The 15175-nt window shown below is 40.9% G+C and overlaps 1 pseudogene; it reads left to right on the plus strand.

Annotated features, from left to right (window-relative positions):
- LOC109735436 (aspartic proteinase nepenthesin-1-like) overlaps window positions 1-15175 on the plus strand; it is an 87436-nt pseudogene that overhangs the window by 71636 nt on the left and 625 nt on the right.

The following is a 15175-nucleotide window of genomic DNA, read 5'->3' on the forward strand; positions in this document are numbered from 1 at the left end:
CAACTAGGCCGTGTCCGATCATCACGTGAGACGGACTAGTCAACATCGGTGAACATCTTCATGTTGATCGTATCTTCTATACGACTCATGCTCGACCTTTCGATCTTCCGTGTTCCGAGGCCATGTCTGTACATGCTAGGCTCGTCAAGTCAACCTAAGTGTATTGCGTGTGTAAATCTGGCCTACACCCATTGTATTCGAACGTTAGAATCTATCACACCCGATCATCACGTGGTGCTTCGAAACAACGAACCTTCGCAATGGTTCACAGTTAGGGGGAACACTTTCTTGAAATTATTGCGAGGGATCATCTTATTTAAGCTACCGTCGTTCTAAGCAAATAAGATGTAAAACATGATAAACATCACATGAAATCAAATAGTGACATGATATGGCCAATATCATTTTGCTCCTTTTGGTCTCCATCTTCGGGGCGCCATGATCATCTTCGTCACCGGCATGACACCATGATCTCCATCATCATGATCTCCATCATCGTGTCTTCATGAAGTTGTCACGCCAACGATTACTTCTACTTCTATGGCTAACGTGTTTAGCAATAAAGTAAGTAATTTACATGGCGTTATGCAATGACACGTAGGTCATACAAAAAATAAAGACAACTCCTATGGCTCCTGCCGGTTGTCATACTCATCGACATACAAGTCGTGATTCCTATTACAAGAACATGATCAATCTCATACATCACATATATTTCATTCATCACATCCTTTTGGCCATATCACATCACAAGGCATATGCTGCAAAAACAAGTTAGACGTCCTCTAATTGTTGTTGCAAGTTTTTACGTGGCTGCTATAGGTTTCTTAGCAAGAACGTTTCTTACCTACGCCAAAACCACAACGTGATATGCCAATTTCTATTTACCCTTCATAAGGACCCTTTTCATCGAATCCGTTCCGACTAAAGTGGGAGAGACAGACACCCGCTAGCCACCTTATGCAACTAGTGCATGTCAGTCGGTGGAACCTGTCTCACGTAAGCGTACGTGTAGGGTCGGTCCGGGCCGCTTCATCCCACGATGCCGCCGAAACAAGATAAGACTAGTAGTGGCAAGAAAATTGACAACATCTACGCCCACAACAAGTTTGTGTTCTACTCGTGCATAGAAACTACGCATAGACCTAGCTCATGATGCCACTGTTGGGGATCGTAGCAGAAATTTAAAATTTTCTACGCATCACCAAGATCAATCTATGGAGTCATCTAGCAACGAGAGAAAGGAGTGCATCTACATACCCTTGTAGATCGCAAGCGGAAGCGTTCAAGTGAACGGGGTTGATGGAGTCGTACTCGTCGTGATCCAAATCACCGATGACCGAGCGCCGAACGGACGGCACCTCCGCGTTCAACACACGTACGGTTGGGGAAGACGTCTCCTCCTTCTTGATCCAGCAAGGGGGAAGGAGAGGTTGATGGAGATCCAGCAGCACCACGGCGTGGTGGTGGAAGTAGCGGGGATCTCGGCAGGGCTTCGCCAAGCTCAGCGAGAGGGAGAGGGAGGCGCCAGGGGATGTGGTGCGGCTGGTTCCCCTCCCACTTCAGCCCATGGGGCCCTCCGGGATAGGTGGCCCCACCCGGTGGACCCCCGGGACCCTTCCGGTGGTCCCGGTACAATGCCGGTGACCCCCAAAACTTTCCCGGTGGCCGAAACTGGACTTTGTATATATAATTCTTCACCTCCGGACCATTCCGGAACTCCTCGTGACGTCCGGGATCTCATCCGGGACTCCGAACAACTTTCGGATTTCCGCATACTATTATCTCTACAATCCTAGAGTCACCGAACCTTAAGTGTGTAGACCCTACGGGTTCGGGAGACATGCAGACATGACCGAGACGACTCTCCGGTCAATAACCAACAGCGGGATCTGGATACCCATGTTGGCTCCCACATGTTCCACGATGATCTCATCGGATGAACCACGATGTCGAGGATTCAATCAATCCCGTATACAATTCCCTTTGTCAATCGGTACGTTACTTGCCCGAGATTCGATCGTCGGTATCCCAATACCTTGTTCAATCTCGTTACCGGCAAGTCACTTTACTCGTACCGTAATGCATGATCCCGTGACCAACCACTTGGTCACTTTGAGCTCATTATGATGATGCATTACCGAGTGGGCCCAGAGATACCTCTCCGTCATACGGAGTGACAAATCCCAGTCTCGATCCGTGTCAATCCAACAGACACTTTCAGAGATACCTGTAGTGTACCTTTATAGTCACCCAGTTACGTTGTGACGTTTGGTACACCCAAAGCACTCCTACGGCATCCGGGAGTTACACGATCTCATGGTCTAAGGAAAAGATACTCGACATTGGAAAAGCTCTAGCAAACGAACTACACGATCTTGTGCTATGCTTAGGATTGGGTCTTGTCCATCACATCATTCTCCTAATGATGTGATCCCGTTATCAATGACATCCAATGTCCATAGTCAGGAAACCATGACTATCTGTTGATCAACGAGCTAGTCAACTAGAGGCTTACTAGGGACACGTTGTGGTCTATGTATTCACACATGTATTACGATTTCTGGATAACACAATTATAGCATGAACAATAGACAATTATCATGAACAAGGAAATATAATAATAACCATTTTATTATTGCCTCTAGGGCATATTTCCAACACTAGAGCCCATAATACCTTGTGGCTGCACACGGAAGTTTCTAGCATGAATAATCTCACGATCCCTTTGAGCCTGGGTGGCGGACTGTAGGAGGATCACACGGTATATCCCCGGGATCTCCTAGGACAACACTGGTATATCCCCAGGTGCCCAAACAAGCAATCCACCCAGATGTGTATTAAAGTTGCCATCTTAAGTTGAACCATTAATTAACAACTCACATCTGTCATGGATACACTCAACCCAATCCACGTCTACGAGCATAGCATAGCAATATAAGCATAACGTAAAAGTAACTCCCAGGTTTTGACAATAAAACAGGTAATAGGTTCTACCTCATCAACTACTTCCCAATACTCACAAATTAATCACATCCTAATCATGCAGTGTTTGAGGATTGGAACTAATGCATAAAAACTGGGTATGAAAGGAGTATGATCAATGTGTTACTTGCCTTGCTGACAATCCGCAAAACCTAGTGACTCGTAGTAGCACGCTTCGCACTCCGGGAATTCTATCGCAAACAAACAATAGCATACATAAGCAATCAATAAAAGATGCACGGGTAAATCTCGAAGATCTAACCAGAAAGTTCAACTTAAGAACTCCGGTTTGCAAAAAGAATCAAATCAAACGAAGCAACGAAACTCAAACTGCGAAAGAAACAAGATCCGTTTACTAATCTGGACTAAAGTCAAATTCTACAGTACAAAAATCTAGTTCAAGTTGGTTAAACAGAAAGAGGGCTTCGAGATGAAGATCTAGGCGCTTGAATCGCCTGATTCCGATAAACGAGCGAAAAGATAAACTAAAACGAAAATCGGATCAGAATTCACGATCGAAAATAATCGCGAAAAAACCCGAGAAAAAGAAAAACTGACGAACAGGCTAACGAACGAACGTTCGCTGTCTGTGACTAACGGACGAAAACCATTCGTTAAAACAAACGTACGAACAGGCGTTCGCTAAATAACTAAACCGGAAAAAACTGAACCGATCTATTAAAAACAGATCTAGGGTTTACCTAAAAAACCGAACGGAAAAAAAACGCGGCAACTCCGGCGAACTCCGGCGAGGCGGCACGGCGGCGGCGGCGGAACGGCGCGGCGGCAGCGGCGCGGGGCTTGAGGCGGCTAGGGTTTCGGGGCGGCGCGGTCTGGGGTGGGCTGCGGTGGGGCGGCGGCTTATAAAGGTTGGGCGAGGCGGAGTCCGGGTCGCCCACGGCGGCCCAAGTCGCTTTGACTTTTATTTTTTAAAATAATACTAACGCGCAGAAAAAGAAAGAAAAAGAATACTAAGCGGACTCCAAAAATCCCGAAATAAGTTTTCCCCATACTCTAAAAATATGCCGGACAAGGTGAACATTTATTTGGGCCTATAATACAATTTTGAAAAACGCGTATTTTTCCTAATTCAAATAAAATTTCAATAAAGACCAAATAAAATTATTGATTTGATTTTAATATTTTCCTCCAATATTTCATTTATTTTGGAGAAGTCATATTATCTCCTCTCATATATTTTAACATGAAATATTTTTGGAGAGAAAAATAATTAAAACAAATGATCCTCGTTTCGATATTTGATAAAAATTCAAATATGAAAACGGTGAAATCCCCAACTCTCTCCGAGGGTCCTTGAGTTGCTTAGAATTTCGAGGGTCGCAAAACAAAACGCAATAAAATATGAGATGCATGAATGACCTATGTATAACATTCCAAATCGAAAATTTGGGATGTTACAAAGAGGAGCATGACTGCTACCTCTTGAGCACTCCGTTGGTTTTCCCTTGAAGAGTAAAGGGTGATGCAGTAAAGTATCCAGTAGGAGACCACGCTCGAGTCCCATGCACCTACACAAACAAATAAGAACCTCGCAACCAACGCGATAAAGGGGTTGTCAATCCCTTCACGGTCACTTACGAGAGTGAGATCTGATAGAGATGATAAGATAATATTTTCGGTATTTTTATGATAAAGACTGAAAGTAAAGAAAGCAAAATAAACGGCAATAGAAATAACTTGTTGATGGGAGATTAATATGATGGAAGATAGACCCGGGGGCCATAGGTTTCACTAGTGGCTTCTCTCAAAATAGCATAAGTATTACGGTGGGTAAACAAATTATTGTCGAGCAATTGATAGAATTGAGCATAGTTATGAGAATATCTAGGTATGATCATGTATATAGGAATCACGTTCGTGATAAGTAGACCGAAACGATTCTGCATCTACTATTATTACTCCACACATCGACCGCTATCCAGCATGCATCTAGAGTATTAAGTTCATAAGAACAGAGTAACGCTTTAAGCAAGATGACATGATGTAGAGGGATAAACTCATGCAATATGATATAAACCCCATATTTTTATCCTCGATGGCAACAATACAATACATGCCTTGCTGCCCCTGCTGTCATTGGGAAAGGACACCGCGAGATTGAACCCAAAGCTAAGCACTTCTCCCATTGCAAGAAAGATCAATCTAGTAGGCCAAACCAAACTGATAATTTGAAGAGACTTGCAAAGATAACCAATCATACATAAAAGAATTCAGAGAAGATCAAAATATTGTTCATAGATAATCTGGATCATAAACCCACAATTCATCGGATCTCGACAAACACACCGCAAAAAGAAGAGTTACATCAAATAGATCTCTAAGAGAATCGAGGAGAACTTTGTATTGAGATCCAAAGAGAGAGAAGAAGCCATCTAGCTAATAACTATGGACCCGAAGGTCTGAGGTAAACTACTCACACATCATCGGAGAGGCTATGGTGTTGATGTAGAAGCCCTCCGTGATCAATGCCCCCTTCGGCAGGACGCCGAAAAAGGCCCCAAGATGGGATCTCACGGGTACAGAAGGTTGCGGTGGTGGAATTAGGTTTTTGTGGTGCTCTTCGATGGTTTGGGGATACGTACGTATATATAGGAGGAAGAAGTAGGTCGGTGGAGCCACGAGGGGCCCACGAGGGTGGAGGGCGTGCCCAGGCGGTAGGCGCGCCCCCTGCCTCGTGGCCTCCTCGGTGATTTCTTGACGTCCACTCCATGTCCTCTGGATCACGTTTGTTCCAAAAATAACTCTCCCGAAGGTTTCATTCCGTTTGGACTCCGTTTGATATTCCTTTTCTACGAAACACTGAAATAGGCAAAAAACAGCAATTCGGGATGGGCCTCCGGTTAATAGGTTAGTCCCAAAAATAATATAAAAGTGTATAAATAAGCCCATTAAACATCCAAAACATAATATATAATAGCATGGAACAATCAAAAATTATAGATACGTTGGAGACGTATCAAGCATCCCCAAGCTTAATTCCTGCTCGTCCTCGAGTAGGTAAATGATAAAAACAGAATTTTTGATGTGGAATGCTTCTTAGCATAATTCTCAATGTAATTCTCTTATTTGTGGTATGAATATTCAGATCCGAAAGATTCAAGATAAAAGTTTAATATTGACATGAAAATAATAATACTTCAAGCATACTAATAAAGCAATCATGTCTTCTCAAAATAACATGGCCAAAGAAAGTTATCCCTAAAAAATCATATAGTCTGGCTATGCTCTATCTTCATCACACAAAGTATTTAATCATGCACAACCCCGATGACAAGCCAAGCAATTCTTTCATACTTTTGATGTTCTCAAACTTTTTCAATCTTCACGCAATACATGAGCGTGAGCCATGGACATAGCACTATATGTGGAATAGAATGGTGGTTGTGGAGAAGACAAAAAGGAGAAGATGGTCTCACATCAACTAGGCGTATCAACGGGCTATGGAGATGCCCATTAATAGATATCAATGTGAGTGAGTAGGGATTGCCATGCAACGGATGCACTAGAGCTATAAGTGTTTGAAAGCTCAACAAAAGAAACTAAGTGGGTGTGCATCCAACTCGCTTGCTCACGAAGACCTAGGGAATTTTGAGGAAGCCCATCATTGGAATATACAAGCCAAGTTCTATAATGAAAAATTCCCACTAGCATATGAAAGTGACAACATAGGAGACTCTCTATCAATGAAGATCAATGTGCTACTTTGAAGCACAAGTGTGGTAAAAGGATAGTAGCATTGTCCCTTCTCTCTTTCTCTCTCATTTTTTTTCTTTTGGGCCTTTTCTTCTTTCTTTTTGTATGGCCTCTTTTTCCTTTTTTTTATTTTTCGTCTAGAGTCTCATCCCGACTTGTTGGGGAATCATAGTCTCCATCATCCTTTCCCCACTTGGGACAATGCTCTAATAATGATGATCATCACACTTTTATTTACTTACAACTCAAGTATTACAACTCAATACTTAGAACAAAATATGACTCTATGTGAATGCCTCCGGCAGAGTACCGGGATATGCAATGAATCAAGAGTGACATGTATGAAAATTATGAACGGTGGCTTTGCCACAAATATGATGTCAACTACATGATCATGCAAAGCAATATAAGAATAACGAAACGTGTCATAGTAAACGGAACGATGGTAAGTTGCATGGCAATATTTCTCGGAATGGCTATGAAAATGCCATAATAGGTAGGTATGGTGGCTGTTTTGAGGAAGGTAATGGTGGGTGTATGATACCGGCGAAAAGTGTGCGGTATTAGAGAGGCTAGCAATGGTGGAAGGGTGAGAGTGCATATAATCCATGGACTCAACATTAGTCATAAAGAACTCACATACTTATTGCAAAAATCTATTAGTTATCGAAACAAAGTATTACGTGCATGCTCCTAGGGGGGATAGATTGGTAGGAAAATACCATCGCTCGTCCCCGACCGCCACTCATAAGGAAGACAATCAATAAATAAATCATGCTCCGGCTTCATCACATAACGGTTCACCATACGTGCATGCTACGGGAATCACAAACTTTAACACAAGTATTTCTCAAATTCACAACTAATAAACTAGCATGACTCTAATATCACCATCTTCATATCTCGAAACAATTATCAAGCATCAAACTTCTCTTCGTATTCAAGGCACTTATAAGAAAGTTTTTACTAATCTTGGATGCCTATCACTTTAGGACTAATTTCTCAATTTAAGCAAATTACCATGCTGTTTTGTAGGACTCTCAAAATAATATAAGTGAAGCATTAGAGAACAATAGTTTCTATAAAACAAAACCACCACCGTGCTCTAAAAGATATAAGTGAAGCACTAGAGCAAAAACTATATAGCTCAAAGATATAAATGAAGCACATAGAGTATTCTAATAAATTCTGAATCATGTGTGTCTCTCTCAAAAGGTGTGTACAGCAAGGATGATTGTGGCAAACTAAAAAGCAAAGACTCAAATCATACAAGACGCTCCAAGCAAAACACTTATCATGTGGTGAATAAAAATATAGCTCCAAGTAAAGTTACCGATGGACGAAGACGAAAGAGGGGATGCCTTCCGGGGCATCCCCAAGCTTTGGCTTTTTGTTGTCCTTAGATTTACCTTGGGGTGCCTTGGTCATCCCCAAGCTTAGTATCTTGCCACTCCTTGTTCCATAATCCATCAAATCTTTACCCAAAACTTAAAAACTTCACAACACAAAACTTAACAGAAAATCTCGTGAGCTCCGTTAGCGAAAGAAAACAAAACACCACTTCAAGGTACTGTAATGAACTCATTCTTTATTTATATTGGTGTTAAACCTACTGTATTCTAACTTCTCTATGGTTTCTAAACTATTTTACTAGCCATAGATTCATCAAAATAAGCAAACAACACACGAAAAACAGAATCTGTCAAAAACAGAACAGTCTGTAGTAATCTGTAACTAACGCAAACTTCTGGAACTCAGAAAAATCTACCAAAATAGCAAGACCTAGATAATTTGTTTATTGATCTACTGAAATTAGAATCAGTATTTTATCACGTTCTGGTGATTTTTAACAATTGTTTTCGTGAACAGAAAGTTTCTGGAATTTTCAGCAAGATCAAGTAACTATCATCCAAGAAGATCCTATGGGTTTAACTTGGCACAAACACTAATTAAAACACAAAACCACATCTAAACAGTGGCTAGATCAAAGATTTATTCCTAAACATAACCAAAAAGCAGAAAACTAAAATAAAATTGGGTTGCCTCCCAACAAGCGCTATCGTTTAATGCCCCTAGCTAGGCATAAAAGCAAGGATAGATCTAGGTATTGCCATCTTTGGTAGGCAATCCATATGTGGCTCTCATAATAGATTCATAAGGTAATTTTACCATCTTTCTAGGAAAGTGTTCCATGCTTTTCCTTAACGGAAATTGGAATTAATATTTCCTTCCTCCATATCAATAATTGCACCAATCGTTCTAAGGAAAGGTCTACCAAGAATAATAGGACATGAAGGATTGCAATCTATATCAAGGACAATAAAATCTACGGGCACATAGTTCCTATTTGCGACAATAAGAACATCATTAATTCTTTCCATAGGTTTCTTAATGGTGGAATCTGCAAGAGGCAAGTTTAAAGAACAGTCATCAAAATCACGGAATCCTAGCAAATCACACAAAGTTTTTGGAATCGTGGAAACACTAGCACCCAAATCACACAAAGCATAGCATTCATGATCTTTAATTTTAATTTTAATAGTAGGTTCCCACTCATCATAAAGTTTTCTAGGGATAGAAACTTCCAACTCAAGTTTTTCTTCATAAGATTGCATTAAAGCATCAACGATATGTTTGGTAAAAGCTTTATTTTGAGTATAAGCATGAGGAGAATTTAGCACGGATTGCAACAAGGAAATACAATCTATCAAAGAGAAATTATCATAATTCAATTCCTTGAAATCCAAAATAGTGGGTTCACTGATATCTAAAGTTTTGACCTCTTCAATCCCACTTTTACCAAATTTTGCATCAAGATCTAAAAACTCCGAATTTTTGGGACGCCTTCTAACTAAAGTTGACTCATCTCCAGTCCCATCATTATCAAGATTCATATTTCAAAACAAAGATTTAATAGGGGACACATCAATAACTTTTAGATCTTCATCATTATTCCCATAAAAATTAGAAGAACACGCTTTTACAAAGCAATCTTTCTTAGCACGCATCCTAGCGGTTCTTTCTTTGCACTCATCAATGGAAATTCTCATAGCTTTGAGAGACTCATTGATATCATGCTTAGGTGGAATAGATCTAAGTTTCAAAGAATCAACATCAAGAGAAATTCTGTCCACGTTCCTAGCCAATTCGTCAACTTTAAGCAATTTTTCTTCAAGCAAAGCATTGAAATTCTTTTGTGAATTCATAAACTCTTTAACACTAGTCCCAAAATCAGAGGGCATCTTATTAAAATTTCCATAAGAATTTTTGTAGGAATTACCATAGTTATTAGAGGAATTACTAGGATACGACCTAGGATTAAAGTTTCCTCTATAAGCGTTGTTACCAAAATTATTCCTACCAACAAAATTCACATCCATAGATTCATTATTATTCTCAATCAAGGTAGACAAAGGCATATCATTAGGATCAGAAGCAACACTCTTATTAGCAAACAATTTCATAAGTTCATCCATCTTTCCACTCAAAACATTAATTTCTTCTATCGCATGCACTTTTTTACTAGTAGATCTTTCGGTGTGCCATTGAGAATAATTAACCATCATATTATCTAGGAGTTTAGTAGCTTCTCCTAAAGTGATTTCCATCAAAGTGCCTCCCGCGGCCGAATCTAAAAGATTTCTAGAAGCAAAATTCAATCCGCCATAAAATTTTTGTATAATCATCCATAAATTCAAACCATGTGTAGGGCAATTACGTATCATTAATTTCATCCTCTCCCAAGCTTGTGCAACATGTTCATGATCAAGTTGCTTAAAATTCATAATATCGTTTCTAAGAGAGATGATCTTAGCGGGAGGAAAATACTTAGAGATAAAAGCATCTTTGCACTTATTCCAAGAATCAATACTATTTTTAGGCAAAGGCGAAAACCAAGTTTTAGCACGATCTCTAAGCGAAAACGAGAATAGTTTTAACTTAACAATATCATTGTCCACATCTTTCTTCTTTTGCATATCACACAAATCAACAAAGCTATTTAGATGGGTAGCGGCATCTTCACTAGGAAGGCCGGCGAATTGATCTCTCATAACAAGATTCAGCAAAACAGCATTAATTTCACAATATTCAGCATCGGTAAGAGGAGCAATCGGAGTACTAAGAAAATCATTGTTGTTGGTATTGGCAAAGTCACACAATTTAGTATTGTCTTGAGCTATCGTGACAAGCAAGCAATCCAACACACAAGCAAACAAGAAGCAAACGAAAAAGAGGCGAACGGAAAAGAGGGCGAATAAAACGGCAAGGGTGAAGTGAGGGAGAGGAAAACGAGAGGCAAATGGCAAATAATGTAATGCGAGGGATAAGAGTTTGTGATGGGTGCTTGGTATGTCTTGACTTATGCGTAGACTCCCCGGCAACGGCGCCAGAAATCCTTCTTGCTACCTCTTGAGCACTGCGTTGGTTTTCCCTTGAAGAGGAAAGGGTGATGCAGTAAAGTAGCGTAAGTATTTCCCTCGGTTTTTGAGAACCAAGGTATCAATCCAGTAGGAGACCATGCTCGAGTCCCATGCACCTACACAAACAAATAAGAACCTCGCAACCAACGCGATAAAGGGGTTGTCAATCCCTTCACGGTCACTTACGAGAGTGAGATCTGATAGAGATGATAAGATAATATTTTTGGTATTTTTATGATAAAGACTGAAAGTAAAGAAAGCAAAATAAACGGCAATAGAAATAACTTGTTGATGGGAGATTAATATGATGGAAGATAGACCCGGGGGCCATAGGTTTCACTAGTGGCTTCTCTCAAAATAGCATAAGTATTACGGTGGGTAAACAAATTACTGTCGAGCAATTGATAGAATTGAGCATAGTTATGAGAATATCTAGGTATGATCATGTATATAGGCATCACGGCCGTGACAAGTAGACCGAAACGATTTTGCATCTACTACTATTACTCCACACATCGACCGCTATCCAGCATGCATCTAGAGTATTAAGTTCATAAGAACAGAGTAACGCTTTAAGCAAGATGACATGATGTAGAGGGATAAACTCAGGCAATATGATATAAACCCCATCTTTTTATCCTCGATGGCAACAATACAATACGTGCCTTGCTGCCCCTGCTGTCACTGGGAAAGGACACCGCAAGATTGAACCCAGAGCTAAGCACTTCTCCCATTTCAAGAAAGATCAATCTAGTAGGCCAAACCAAACTGATAATTCGAAGAGACTTGCAAAGATAACCAATCATACATAAAAGAATTCAGAGAAGATCCAAATATTGTTCATAGATAATCTGGATCATAAACCCACAATTCATCGGATCTCGACAAACACACCGCAAAAAGAAGAGTTACATCAAATAGATCTCCAAGAGAATCAAGGAGAACTTTGTATTGAGATCCAAAGAGAGAGAAGAAGCTATCTAGCTAATAACTATGGACCCGAAGGTCTGAGGTAAACTATTCACACATCATCGAAGAGGCTATGGTGTTGATGTAGAAGCCCTCCGTGATCAATGCCCCCTCCGGCAGGACGCCGAAAAAGGCCCAAGATGGGATCTCACGGGTACAGAAGGTTGCGGCGGTGGAATTAGGTTTTCGTGGTGCTCTTCGATGGTTCGGGGATACGTAGGTATATATAGGAGGAAGAAGTAGGTCGGTGGAGCCACGAGGGGCCCATGAGGGTGGAGGGCGCGCTCGGGGGGTAGGTGCGCCCCCCTGCCTCGTGGCCTCCTCGGTGATTTCTTGACGTCCACTCCAATTCCTCTGGATCACGTTTGTTCCAAAAATAACTCTCCCGAGGGTTTCATTCCGTTTGGACTCCGTTTGATATTTTCCTTTTCTGCGAAATACTGAAATAGGCAAAAAAACAGCAATTCGGGCTGGGCCTCCGGTTTATAGGTTAGTCCCAAAAAATATAAAAGTGTATAAATAAGCCCATTAAACATCTAAAACATAATATATAATAGCATGGAACAATCAAAATTTATAGATACGTTGGAGACGTATCAATGACCTCGTTGGAATTGATCTGTTGAATGTTCCATTTGAGGAGTTCTTTCAGTTTTTCAATCAAAAGGCCCTCGATAAATAAACGGTCACTTGCTACTGTCTGTAAGTACTACTTCTGTCATTAAGTCTCTATATATAGGCCAGCTCTTTCATTGCATGTATATATAATTATCCTCACTATATTTTGCAGATTGAGATCGCCGAATTGAAGAAAAGACAAATCTGTGATATTGGGTTCATTAACACAAATCTCATAGATGCATATACGGTTGAATTTCATGCCAGAGATACCGAGGCCAACTTGCTACGATCGTTGGTATTAAATCAAAACAAAGCTATAATACCCTTTCCTTACAACTTCAAGTGAGTGTTACTGTCTTTTGCATATTTCGGTTTCCCTTATTAGTTGAGGTTATAGCTAGTAATGTACGTAATTGATGAGTTATGCATGTGTGCGCAGGTTCCACTATATTCTCCTAGAGATTAAGCTTGAGCAGGGAATAGTAACCGTCTTAGACTCGAGACGAAAAGATCCCCAGGAGTATGCGAACATGACTGAAATGCTCGAGAAGTAAGTTAAATCGATCATTATCGCACCATATCGGCAACTTTGTTCATTTCCTGATATCAAGTAATTGTTTTGTTTGTCTGGCAGGGTTTGGAAAAAAAATCACCTCAAAAGCTCCGGGACTGCCGAAGAAGTTGCGATTTACACACCCAAAAGTAAGTACTACTAGCTAGTTCCGCGCATCTCCTAGTGATTCAAGCGCTAGTTTCATCAATACCATTTAGCATGCTTGTTATTAGTTTGATTGACCTCTATTTCTTGTAAAGTGGTTGTGGCAGGAAGCCGGAAATAATTACTGTGGATACTACGTTTGCAAGTCCATCCGCCACACGACCTGTGAGCGGGGCCACTCTGACAAACAATATGAAGTGCGTAAGCAATAATATTCACAATTTTATTTTATTACCATCATTTGTGTTGAGTTTCATTCATTCATATATATGTATCGACCCCCTTATTCAAATTTAGATATTTCGGATGCGGGATGAACTCCTAGCACCAGATCGCATGCGAGCAATTCAAGAGGAATTGGCGGCATTCTTTCTTGACCACGTGATCGATAAAGACGGAGAATACCATGTGGACCCTGAGTTCATATATAATTAGGGGATTATATTGTAAGAGATCTTATATTGTATATATGTAGCCAGTAGCGTCGGATAGATATACAAAAACTTGTTGTTCGATCAATCTCTCGGAGAAGGAGAGGTCGATATCACTTCTCTCTGTATGCATATGTTCATGACGATCTTCTGTTTCCTTCATTTGCTTACTAGCTAGCGGGTCGACCAAGCATGGAGATAAGAGAGGACACTTCTCTCTATTAATTAGCTAGCTAACACAATATATGAAACACCTAAATTAACCCCCCAAACCCCCCCCCCCCTCTTTCAAAAAAACAAAAACCCCAGCCCCTGAAATGCTGACGCGTGGACGCTTATTGGTCCCGGTTGGCGAAATCACTAATTAAGGAGTACTCGTTGCAAAGAACACTCCATCTTCCCAGGTCACGACAAGTGGCGCCCATGCAGCGCGCCACCTGTCGCAACCTGGGAGTTTTCCCTTTTTTCGTAGATTCGTTTATTCAAAATGTTTTATCTCTTAAACCGTGCGTACAAATCTCAAACCGTTTTCACCATTGGATAATTTGCGTCGAGATCTTTAAAACTAGATGCCATGTTGATAGGTTTTGACGAACTTTTTTTCACGAAAAAAACCAAACAAAAAAAACAAACCGGGAGCACGGTTTTTTCCCTTTCCGAAAGAGGCACGCCCGTGCCTCTCGCGAAATCACAACCGTGCCTCTCGTGGATGCAAAACCGTGACCCTCGTGGAAAGAAAAAAACAGAAAACGCGTTTTTCCCTTTCCAAAAGAGGCACGCCCGTGACTCTCGCGAAAGCACAACCGTGCCTCTAGCAAAAGCAAAACCGTGACTCTCGCGAAAGAGAAAAAAAAACAGAAAACGCGTATTTTTTTTCCCTTTCCGAGAGGCACGGCCGTGACTCTCGCAAAAGCACAACCGTGCCTCTCGCGGAAGCAAAACCGTGACTCTCGCGAAAGAAAAAAAACAGAAAACGCGTTTTGTTTTTCCCTTTCCAAGAGGCACGGCCGTGACTCTCACGAAAGCACAACCGTGCCTCTCGCGAAAGTAAAACCGTGACTCTCGCGAAAGAAAAAAAAATAGAAAACGCGTTTTTTTTCGTTTCCGAAAGACACGGCCGTGACTCACGCTAAAGTACAACCGTGCCTCTCGCGAAAAAAACGTGACTTTTCACGAAAGGAAAAAAAGTAAACGCGTTTTTCGCGCAATTTTTTTTTGTCGAAACGCTAAGGAAGACCGGGGAAAAACCAAAACGTCAAAAAAACCGTTTAAAAAGCCAAGAACGCGTGCGAAAAAAAAATATGGAGGGAGCGTCC

The sequence above is a fragment of the Aegilops tauschii genome, chromosome 4, assembly GCF_002575655.3.
Source record: "Aegilops tauschii subsp. strangulata cultivar AL8/78 chromosome 4, Aet v6.0, whole genome shotgun sequence".
Classification (NCBI taxonomy): Eukaryota; Viridiplantae; Streptophyta; class Magnoliopsida; order Poales; family Poaceae; genus Aegilops; species Aegilops tauschii.